Source organism: Brienomyrus brachyistius, unplaced genomic scaffold, assembly GCF_023856365.1.
Source record: "Brienomyrus brachyistius isolate T26 unplaced genomic scaffold, BBRACH_0.4 scaffold58, whole genome shotgun sequence".
In the NCBI taxonomy this organism is placed as follows: Eukaryota; Metazoa; Chordata; class Actinopteri; order Osteoglossiformes; family Mormyridae; genus Brienomyrus; species Brienomyrus brachyistius.
The window spans coordinates 1,839,530-1,851,748 of NW_026042333.1; the positions used below are offsets into that span (position 1 = coordinate 1,839,530).

A 12,219-nucleotide genomic window follows, 5' to 3' on the forward strand; every position below is an offset into this window, starting at 1 on the left:
GCCCTCCCTCAGACAGTGAAGATATCAACCCCAAGGTGTTGCAGTTACTGGATGATGACACAGTGCTGGTGAGTCCTGTAGCTGTCCTTGCTGTGTATGTAGGTGATATGAAGATGTTCCCACAACATTTTGTTGGGTTGTTTTTCTGTTTTTTGATATGGGGGTTGGACTAGATGTAGTGTACTTGCTGTAGTGCTGTAACTGTAGGCCATAGTCAGACAGCAGAAGTCAGCAGCGCGGGGTAGGGCTACACGTGTCAGGTCACAGTCATGTATCAGTGGTCAGCTTTGAGGGGCGGGGCCACACGGGTCAGGTCACAGCCATGTATCAGTGGTCAGCTTTGAGGGGCGGGGCCACACGGGTCAGGTCACAGCCATGTATCAGTGGTCAGCTTTGAGGGGCGGGGCCACACGGCTCAGGTCACAGCCATGTACCAGTGGTCAGCTTTGAGGGGCGGGGCCACACGGGTCAGGTCACAGCCATGTATCAGTGGTCAGCTTTTAGGGGCGGGGCCACACGGGTCAGGTCACAGCCATGTATCAGTGGTCAGCTTTGAGGGGCGGGGCCACACGGCTCAGGTCACAGCCATGTACCAGTGGTCAGCTTTGAGGGGCGGGGCCACACGGCTCAGGTCACAGCCATGTACCAGTGGTCAGCTTTGAGGGGCGGGGCCACAATTTTTTGGCTGACGGGTTTGTCTCCATAGGCATCTCCGTCAGCTCCCTAAGCGATGGCATTTTTGTTCTGCATTTGCCCTATGAGGAGAAGAAGCAGAAGGTAAGAGTTGGCCTCAGACCTGATCATGTGACTATGTAGTTATGTGTCTTCACTCCAGACCTGCTGTGTGTGGTGTTGATGTGCAAGTGTGTAGAAGTTCTGGGGTGTGGACACAAAGGCATGAAGACATGCCGGCCTGTAGACGTGTACAGATGCAGATGTGTACAGATGAAGACACGTAGACGTGCATACGTGTAGATGTGCAGACTTGTAGATGTGCAGGCATGTATGGGCACGTTGATATGTAGAGATACAGGCATGTAGATACGAAGGCATGTGCATGTGTACAGCCGTGTAGGTGTGAAGGCATGTAGATGTTCAGACATTCTTTGCATTCCAGGGTGATGTGGTCCTGCAGACTGAACATGATGGTACGTTTGCTGGTTTAGAGAGAAGACTTGGATACAGAAAGAGAGATAATTGCAAGAGTGAAAGCAGTGAGAGACAGAATGTTCCACTTGTCATGTTAGATTTCGCAAAGCCTAACACACACACGGCAGAAACTGCCCCTGTGTCAGTAACCAGTAACCCGACCTTATCACTTACACAACTGTGTCAATGACACTTTTTAAGACTTACATTCCTTTAGTGTAATCCACTTTATGTCTAACCCACCAATCAGAGATATGCACGCATGCACCAATCAGAAAGCTGCACTTGTGCTTGCCTTCAGGTACACATACATCACATATGCAATCTAACAAACCACAGCCACTCCTATGCATTAAACATGAGGCTTTATCCTTCTTCACTCTGATGTACCAAATTCAATACAGGAGAGACGTCATACTAATCTGTAGAAAATAATCTGAACAATCCATCAAATCAAGAGTTTTAAGATGTATTATCTAAATAAAACAGTAACAGTATAAGATTTTGCCTGACTTTCTCCAGCCTTGTCTGAAACATCTTGCTATTATAGGTTAAGAAACTCATATCTTCAATTTGACTGTTTTGTAAAGTCACCGCTGATGCGTGATACAGATCTTTGATTACTGAGGTCCCACAATTATCCCACACTCAGACCACATCTACCCAAACCCCAATTATCCCACACTCAGACCACATCTACCCCAAACCCCAATTATCCCACACTCAGACCACATCTACCCCAAACCCCAATTATCCCACACTCAGACCACATCTACCCCAAACCCCAATTATCCCACACTCAGACCACATCTACCCCAAACCCCAATTATCCCACACTCAGACCACATCTACCCAAAACCCCAGTTATCCCACACTCAGATCACATCTACCCCAAACCCCAATTATCCCACACTCAGACCACATCTACCCCAAACCCCAATTATCCCACACTCAGACCACATCTACCCCAAACCCCAATTATACCACACTCAGACCACATCTACCCCAAACCCCAATTACCCACACTCAGACCACATCTACCCCAAACCCCAATTATCCCACACTCAGACCACATCTACCCCAAACCCCAATTATCCCACACTCAGACCACATCTACCCCAATTATCCCACACTCAGATCACATCTACCCCAAACCCCAATTATCCCACACTCAGATCACATCTACCCCAAACCCCAATTATCCCACACCCAGACCACATCTATCCCAAACCCCAATTATCCCACACTCAGACCACATCTATCCCAAACCCCAATTATCCCACACTCAGACCACATCTACCTCAAACCCCAATTATCCCACACTCAGACCACATCTACCCAATAGAGGTATATATTTTTGTCATATCTCACAGGTATTTTTTAAAATTCCAGTTATTTATAAATTTGTCAATCAATCAACATCATTGTTTTCTATTTCTGTTTTGATGAGCGTTTTTTAAAAATATAAATGTTTTGGGTCTCCAGCAACTCCAGTCAAAAGCGCCCAATTCCGCCTATGCAGTTCTGATGAACTGAACTATTTATTCAGTTAATGTTTGCCATGGGTCCTAATTTAAAGGATCACATAGTATCAAGGGGTCTAGGGGCACTCTGCCAGTCAGTGTGAAGACAGGCAGAGATTTTCACGTGGGCTCTGTAGACAACCTGACATACTACTGTTCCTAAGGTAACATGATGTTTAAAGTCCATCCATCCATTTCTGCAAACGCTGGTTTTGTTAAGGGTGGGGGTGGGGGGGGGGGTCCGGAGCCAATCCCAGACACTATGGGCACAAGGCAGGGAACAACCCAGGGTGGGTCGCCCATCTGCTATGTTTTAATTGACACTGTGCATAATTTAAAATAATGTTTACAGTTCTCGTTTGCTATGTTGCATATACGGGAACACTACACCCCCTGCCAATTAATGTTTGAGTATTAAATACCGTTGTATCATTAAGGAAGGTTTACTGTTGGTCAGTTGAGAGCATTCAGCATTCATTACAAGTTCATCACTACTACAGTATATTACCATAATGATTTTTTCCCATCATATTAACGTGAATTTGGATAAAAATGTCTTCCTTTTAAATAAAAATAATTCATGTGTATTTCAGTTAACCAAAGCCTCACTGTAGGAGAGACATTTTACAGGCTCACAGACCAAAAACTTTTAACTGCTGAGTTCACAAGGAGAAGAAACTATTATTTATAATTACACAGCACACAATTGGGATCGTGATGTAATTTCGTATGAAGTTTATCCTACACGCTTTTTGCATCTTCTTAGCATAAAGGTCACAGTTCCTGTTGTGCAGTGGGAAAGCAATACACGGAAGTGATCAGGAGCTACATAAGTTCTTGGTCGACACGGCCCAGGAACTCAAATCCAGGAACTAGGTTCCTGAACTTCAATGGGAAAGTTGCTATAGAGACATTATCAGCTGTAAGGATATCAGCTACATCTGGATGGATGGATGGATGGATGGAAGAAAAACAATCAGTTGCAATTTTGGGCATATTTGTCAGTTTGGCTCATTCTCTGACTGACTGACATAGATTAACTGCGACTCCAGCTCAGCTTCTCTCTATTCTCATCACTGAGCTGTGTGGAGGATATAGAACATCTAAGCCCTCATCATGAACTAATGTCAGGACCTGTGTCAGTGCTACATCTCCAACCTCAAATTCCTTTGCCTATGCATGTGTCATTACGCATGATGAAAACCAGTCTGTTTATTATAGTCTCAGTGCACCAGTCTCAGTCTACAAGTACGAGCTTGATGGGCCGAATGGCCTCCTCTCATTTTGGCAATGTTCTTACAGTTCTGTGGTCCAATTACACTGAGTTCTGCTCTAATGCAAAGATACAGTGAATTTAATAAATTACTGCATCTCTGTTTGTTTTGTTTTCCAGCAGACACCACTGCAGAATGACACATGGGAACGCCTTCATAAACCAACCAGATCCATGGAGGAGATCAATGAAGTAATAATTCCCCAATTATGTAATAATTACCAAACAAGTAATAAACAGGATGTGTTTAACAGGACTGTTAGCAGGACTTCAGGAAAAGAAAATTAAGAAAAGCCCAGGTCTCACCTAAAGCTGACGCTGATGCCATTATCCCCTCCTTCTCTCTGTGAGACAAAGTGAGAGTTTTCAGTTTACAGGTGAACCTACATGTGACAGTTATAGGTCCTCATGAATGATAATGAAAGACTATACGTCTGCTGTAGTTTGTTTTACTAGGTGCCATAAAGCTCATGCTTAAGTCAGCGTTTCTCTACAGGGAAACACGAGCTGGAATCCGAGAAGTGAAGGAACACGGGGTTTATTCAGGATCGTACACAGGAAAACATGCGATGACTTTACAGTGAGCGGACTGGGGAAACAAACTTAAACGCAGACTTTGTCATGGATCCGGGCGGGTTCTGAGCGGGAACGAGGCATCATGCAGGCGGGGAACAGAAATGGTGGACGACCCACTTGCGGCTCACAGCAAATGGGGATTTATTACATAAATAAATAAATAAATAAATAAATAAATATTACATTGATATTCGGATCATTGTTGTCTATCGCCCTCCTGGCCCCCTAGGCTGCTTTCTAGAGGAGCTTGATACTCTTCTCAGTCTCTTCCCCACTGACAGCTCCTCTCTCATTCTCCTTGGTGACTTCAACCTCCCCCATGATAAGCTCCCTTCTTCTGGTCTCCTCCCTTTTCTCGATTCCTTCTCTCTAACATCCAACAGCTCCTCTCCTACACACAAAGGAGGTAACGTCCTCGACCTGGTTTTCAGCCGCCCCTCTCCGGCTACTGACATCTCTTCTACTCCTCTACACATTTCTGATCACCACTTTGTATCCTTTACCATTGCCCTACCCGTCTTGCCCAATCCCAGTTTTCAACGTTTCCTCCCCACTCGACCAAACCTCCACTCTGTCTCCGCTTCTTCTGTTGCTTCCTGCACCCTGTCTTACCTTCCTGACCCTGACTCCTTTTCCTCCTTGGCACTGGAGTCTGCAACTGATACTCTCATCTCCTCACTTTACACATCCTTGGACAACCTCTGCCCGCTGTCTTCAAAACCAAGGAAAACTCGGCCTACTCCTTGGCTTTCAGCTGCATTACGTACTAACCGAAGAGAATTGCGGGTAGCTGAGAGGACGTGGAAGAAATCTAAGCTTGATGCAGATCTGTCTTCCTACCGTACTCTGCTATCCAAATTCTCTATGGACATGACTGCAGCTAAAACTGCCTTTTACAAAGACAAACTAGAATTATCCTCACGAGATCCTCGCAAACTCCATAACATCTTTTCGTCTCTTCTCAACCCTCCCCCTCCTCCTGCTCCTTCCTTCCTGACTGCTGAAGATTTTGCCAACTTCTTTGCCGAGAAGATTGACAGAATCTGTTAGACATTCTCTCCCTCATCCACTACACTACACACTAAGGATTTCCCTCCCCCCTCACTGGCCCAGTTTTCTGGTCTTACGGCAGATGAGATCATGAAAGTCATCTCATCTTCCAACCCTACCACCTGCCCACTTGATCCAATCCCTTCTGCATTATTTCAGACAATCTCTCTAGACCTTCTCCCCTTCATCACGACTATCATTAATGGCTCCATAACCTCCGGTCATGTACCAACAGCATTCAAAATAGCCAGGGTCATTCCCATCCTAAGAAAACCCACTCTAAATCCCTCAGACACTTGCAGCTACCGACCAGTATCGCTTCTTTCCTTCCTTTCAAAAATCCTCGAACGTACAGTCTACAACCAGCTTTCTCTCTATCTCTCTCAGAACAACCTCCAGGATCCTAATCATTCTGGCTTTAAAGCAGCTCACTCTACAGAGACTGCCCTCTTAGCAGTCACTGAGAAGCTACATGCTGCCAGATCAGCCAAACTGTCATCTGTCCTCATCCTTCTTGACCTATCAGCAGCATTTGACACGGTCAACCACAAAACTCTCCTATCCATCCTTAGGAGTCTTGGCATTGGTGGCCTGGCCTGGCGCTGGCTGGCTTCCTACCTAGAAGGCCGAACATACCAAGTGACATGGAATGGATCCACATCTACTCCACGTTGTCTTTCCACCGGTGTCCCTCAGGGCTCGGTTCTTGGCCCTCTCCTATTCTCCCTCTACACTAAATCTCTTGGCGAAGTTATATCCTCACATGGCTTCTCCTACCACTGCTATGCCGATGACACTCAACTCATCCTCTCCTTCCCTCCCTCAGACACTCATGTCTCCACTAAGATCTCTACATGCTTGGCAGACATCTCATCTTGGATGACCACTCACCAGCTAAAACTCAACACTAGTAAAACTGAGCTGCTTTACATCCCGGCTGACTCATCCCCCCTCCAGGACCTTGCGATCTCTTTCGACAACTCCCTGAACCGTCCTTCGGTTTCTGCTAGAAACCTTGGAGTTACCATAGATGATCGGTTGTCATTTTCCTCACATATCGCCAGTCTTTCTCGCTCTTGTCGGTTTCTCCTCTTTAACATCAGGAGGATACGTCCATTTCTTTCCACTCAGGCTACCCAGATACTCGTCCAGTCCCTCGTCATCTCACGCCTTGACTACTGTAACTCGCTTCTAGCGGGTTTACCACTGAGCGCCATCCGTCCCCTCCAACTGATTCAGAATGCAGCTGCTCGTCTTGTTTTCAACCTTCCCAAGTTCTCCCACACCATTCCTTTGCTGCGCTCCCTCCACTGGCTTCCTGTAGCTGCACGCATCAGATTCAAAACACTGATGCTGGCATACAAAGCCAAAAATTCTCTGGCACCATCCTACCTAAAGGACCTCATCACACCCCGCTCTGCACCACGATCTCTCCGATCCTCCAGCACTGCTCGACTGGTCCCTCCTCCCCTCAAGGCACAAGGAAGACACGCATCTCGGCTCTTCTCTGTCCTGGCACCTAATTGGTGGAATGAACTCCCCCTAGATGTCCGAACAGCTGAATCCTTGACTGTCTTCAAGCGACGACTCAAAACTTTTCTTTTTCAGAAATACTTGACGTAGAACTTCTATATTCTTTCTCGACTCTTATTCTGGTGTGTGTTTAAAAAGAAAAAAAATAAATAAATAAAAAAATTCTGCAATACTCAATGGAGTTCTCAGAGATAGTATTCATAGCTTGGGTCCTTATTGAGCTAGCATCGGAAATTCATTGCAGAGTCTCAAAGCACTTATGTAAGTCGCTCTGGCTAAGGGCGTCTGCCAAATCCTGTAAATGTAAATGTAAATGTAAAACAGAAAAGACTAAGAACACGACAAAAAGCAAAAGGAGCACAAGGGTCAGAAACAAAAGTTGTATTATAAGATAGAGTTTGCTGAGGTGGCATCACCATCTGCACTGTCAGCCCCATGACATGGAGCTCTGTACACATGTAAGTGAGAGTCAGCTTGGCAGCAAAGGGCAGCCACCTGCAGTGGCACCTATGGAGCTGGGAGTTAAGGGCTCTGCTCAAGGGCCCACAGACATGTGGCTATTCTGCCAAAGCCAGGCTGGATCGAGCAACCTTCCGATCTTCCGAGGCTTAGCCCACTCTGCCTCATATTAGGATCTGTGTGGACCTAACAAGACTCAATGGAAGTGTCTGCTGAAAGAGGCACATACTCCCAGCTGTGGATGACACACTTGCCAAATTGGGCGGGGCAGTTGCGTTCTCCAAACGGGATGCCTGATCGGGATTTTGGCAGATACCCTCATATAAAGACTCCGAGCCCTTGATGACCTTCATTACACTCCTTCAGCAGGTACCGTTTTAACATACTGCCTTTTGGGATCTCCTCGGCACTCGAGCACTTCCAGCTGAGAATCTCTCAGATTGTTTCAGGCGCACCTAGAACAATGTGCTATACCAATGCCATTTTGGTAATTGGCAAAGACCAGAGGGAGCATGACGATAGGCTATGCAAAGTTCCCCAGAAGTTTGAGAATGCAGACCTCACTCTAAATGAACACTGTGAGTTCTGAGTGAATGAAGTGAAGTTCCTGGGACATAAAATAAGCGTCACAGGAACTGAGGTGAACCCCGACAACATTAAAGCCATTATCAACATGCCCAAACCTCAGAGTACTGAAGGAGTGAGACCCATCGTGGGGATGGTGAACTATATATTGGCAGGTTTTCTCCCTGTCTGCCCCCTCTCACAAAGCCTTGGTGACACCTATTGAAAAATGACAATATCTGGTCATGGGACATTCAACAAAAGTGGAAGTAAAGAAAGAACTGAGCCCTCCAGCCATTTATCACAGTACAGCGCAAAGAGAGAAACTCCCGTGTCAGCAGATGCATCATCATACAGCCTTGGAGGATGGCTAATGCAGAGGCAGCCAGGTGGAGAATACAGACCAGTGATGTACATGTCTGTGTAGGAGTCTGACTCCCAGTGAAACCCGATACACACTGATCAAAAGAGAGAAACTCCTGTGTCAGCAGATGCATCATCATACAGCTTTGGAGGAGGGCTAATGCAGAGGCAGCCGGATGGAGAATACAGACCAGTGATGTACATGTCTGTGTAGGAGTCTGACTCCCAGTGAAACCCGATACACACTGATCAAAAGAGAGAAACTCCTGTGTCAGCAGATGCATCATCATACAGCCTTGGAGGACGGCTAATGCAGAGGCAGCCAGATGGAGAATACAGCCCAGTGATGTACATGTCTGTGTAGGAGTCTGACTCCCAGTGAAACCTGATACGCGCTGATCAAAAAAGAGGCCCTTGGTGTGACACGGGCCTGTAAGTGAATGATCATATGTCTCTTGGGATTGGACGTCACGGTGCATACAGACCACAAGCTCCTCATGTCCATGATAGGTTCTTCACCACTTGCTTACACAGCTGGTGTGTAACCACAAGCTGCACTTGGATCCGAAAACACAAGGGAGAGTGACACACTGGAAAGGGAGAGTGACACTGGAAAGGGAGTGTGGCGTCTATATCGATCATGTCATGGAGCACAAACCTGTGACAAAGACTAAACTGGGTCAGATTAGAGACGTGCTGAATGAAGACAGAACCATGAGGCAACTAAGTTCGCAGACAGAGTTTAGCCTGTACACAGGAAAGCAGTCCCAGGGAATCTCTCACCTCACTGGTCGTTCAGGATGGACACACATGTAACAGAGGATGTCCTGCTAAAGGGAGAACAAATCCTTATTCTGACCAGAGACATCAGAGAAATGGTGGAACAGTGTGACATAATCTGCCAGCATTCTGGCCAAGTAACAGAACCTCTCCTCACAGCACCTTTGCCTGCAGGACCATGGTAGAGAGCGGCTGCAGATATTTTCCAGTGGGAAAAAGGTCACTACTTAGCTGCAGTGATCACTTCTCCAGATACATAGAAGGAGCCAATCTGCCGACTCTCACAACTTGAACATGTCACTAGTAGCCCCTGAGTTTTCCCAATGCAGCAGAGAGTCAGAGAGCTGTTAGAGCGGTCAAACAGATACTGAATAAAGATTAGGATCAGGAAGCTCTCCTGGCTTACAGAACAACTCCATTAGGACATGGAGTCTCACCAGCAGAACTGTGATGGGGAGAAGGTTAAGGTCTACAGATCCAGTCCCTCCTCAAACACTCAGAGCGGAGTGACCAGACCTCTAGGCCATTAAAACAAAGGACATGAAGATAAAATGAATAAAAGAAAGTTTACGGAGCAAGAGGCAGAGCAGGGCAAAGATCAGACAGTCTACCCTTTCAGCTTAGAAAAGAACAATAAGCTTAAGGCTGATCATGTTTACAGAAAAGTAAAAATGCTGTTCATGATCAAAGAACAAACATAATACTGTTAAAATACTGTTGGGTTCTATTACCAGCCGGGTACAATTCAAAAGAAGAGTAAAGAATTATGTTTATTGAGTAAAGGGGGAGGGTGTAGTAATACCATGTCAGGACACTAGGGGTCACCAAAGTATTTGGGAAGGGGAGATACAGGAAAAGGAGAGGATATAAGAAAGTAAAAGAAAGATTTTTCTGCCCATCACCATCCCCCATCTTGGTGCACCTCTGGTCCACCATCCAGCGGCTCAGGGCAGGGAAGCGGTGCAACATCAACACTGTTTATGGTGGGGATGGTGCGCTGCTGACCTCAACTCAGGATGTTCTGGGTCGGTGGAGGGAATACTTCGAAGACCTTCTCAATCCCACCGACACGCCTTCCGTAATGGAAGCAGGGTGTGGGGACTTGGGGGTGGACTCGCCTATCTCTGGGGCGGAGGTCGCTGAGGTGGTTAAAAAGCTCCTCAGTGGCCAGGCCCCGGGGCTGGATGAGATCCGCCCGGAGTTCCTCAAGGCTCTGGATGTTGCGGGGCTGTCCTGGTTGACACGCATCTGCGGCATCGTGTGAACATTGGGGGCAGTGCCTCTGGACTGGGGTGGTGGTCCCCCTCTTTAAGAAGGGGGACCGGAGGGTGTGCTCCAACTATAGGGGGATCACACTCCTCAGCCTCCCTGGTAAGGTCGATTCGGGGGTCCTGGAGAGGGGGGTCCGCCGGATTGTTGAACCTCGGATTCAGGAGGAGCAGTGTGGTTTTCGCCCTGGCCGTGGAACAGTGGACCAGCTCTATACTCTCAGCAGGGTTTTGGAGGGTTCATGGGAGTTTGCCCGATCAGTCTACATGTGTTTTGTGGACTTGGAGAAGGCATTCGACCGTGTCCCTCGGGGAGTCCTGTGGGGAGTGCTCCGTAAGTATGGGGTACCGGGCTTCCTTTTAAGGGTTCGGTCCCTGTATGACCGGGGCCAGAGCCTGGTCCGCATGGGCGGCAATAAGTCGGACTCGTTTCCAGTGATGGTTGGACTCCATCAGGGCTGCCCTTTGTCACCGATTCTCTTCATAGTTTTTATGGACAGAATTTCTAGGCGCAGCCAGGGCATTGAGGGTGTCCGGTTTGGTGGCCACAGGATTAGGTCTCTGCTTTTTGCAGATGATGTGGTTCTCATTGGGACGGTTCGCAGCCGAGTGTGAAGGGATGCTGGGATGAGGATCAGCACCTCCAAATCCGAGACCATGGTTCTCAGCAGGAAAAGGGTAGAATGCTCTCTCCGGGTTGGGGATGGGGTCCTTCCCCAAGTGGAGGAGTTTAAGTATCTCAAGGTCTTGTTCATGAGTGGGGGAACGATGGAGCGGGAGATTGACAGGCGGATCGGTGCGGCGTCAGCAGTCATGCGGGCGCTACATCGGTCTGTCATGGTGAAGAGAGAGCTGAGCCAAAAGGCGAAGATCTCGATTTACCAGTCGATCTACGTTCCTACCCTCACCTATGGTCATGAGCTATGGGTAGTGACCGAAAGAACGAGATCGCGGTTGCAAGCGGCCGAAATGAGTTTCCTCCGCAGGGTGGCTGGGCTCTCCCTTAGAGATAGGGTAAGTAGCTCAGTCATTCGGGAGGGACTCAGAGTAGAGCCGCTGCTCCTCCGCATCAAGAGGAGCCAGACGAGGTGGCTCGGGCATCTGATTAGGATGCCTCCTGGACGCCTCCCTGGTGAGGTGTTCCGGGCATGTCCGCCTGTCAATCTCCCGCTCCATCGTTCCCCCACTCATGAACAAGACCTTGAGAACAAGACCTTGAGATTTATAGTGGGTTGGGGGTGGCAAAGCTGCATGGGCACCTGCCCGTTCTGTCCGATGGGGAGCAACCAGACCTATTACAGTGGGGTGGGGGTGGCAAGGCTGCCTGGGCACATGCCCGTTCTGTTCGACGGGGGAGCAACCAGATCTTTTACAGTGCGGTGGGGGTGGCAAGACTGACTTGGAACCTGCCCGTTCTGTCAGACGGGGGCATTACCAGATCTTTTATAGTGGGGTGGGGGTGGCAAAGCTGCATGGGCACCTGCCCGTTCTGTCCGACAGGGGAGCAACCAGACCTTTTACAGTGGGGTGGGGGTGACAAGGCTGCCTGGGCATATGCCCATTCTGTTCGACGGGGGCATTAGCTTACCTTTTACAATGGGGTGGGGGTGGCAAGGCAGCCTGGGCACCTGCCTGTTCTGTCCAACGGGGGAGCAACCAGACCTTTTACAGTGGGGTGGGG

At 48.1% G+C, this 12,219-nt stretch overlaps 1 long non-coding RNA gene across 1 annotated transcript; it reads left to right on the top strand.

Annotated features, from left to right (window-relative positions):
• Positions 1-707: 707 nt before the first annotated feature.
• LOC125724960 (uncharacterized) lies at positions 708-4,654 on the top strand. The gene is made up of 4 exons (XR_007387267.1): positions 708-777; positions 1,118-1,148; positions 4,066-4,137; positions 4,442-4,654. It is a non-coding gene; the product is annotated as an uncharacterized LOC125724960 (long non-coding RNA).
• The last annotated feature ends 7,565 nt before the right edge of the window (positions 4,655-12,219 follow it).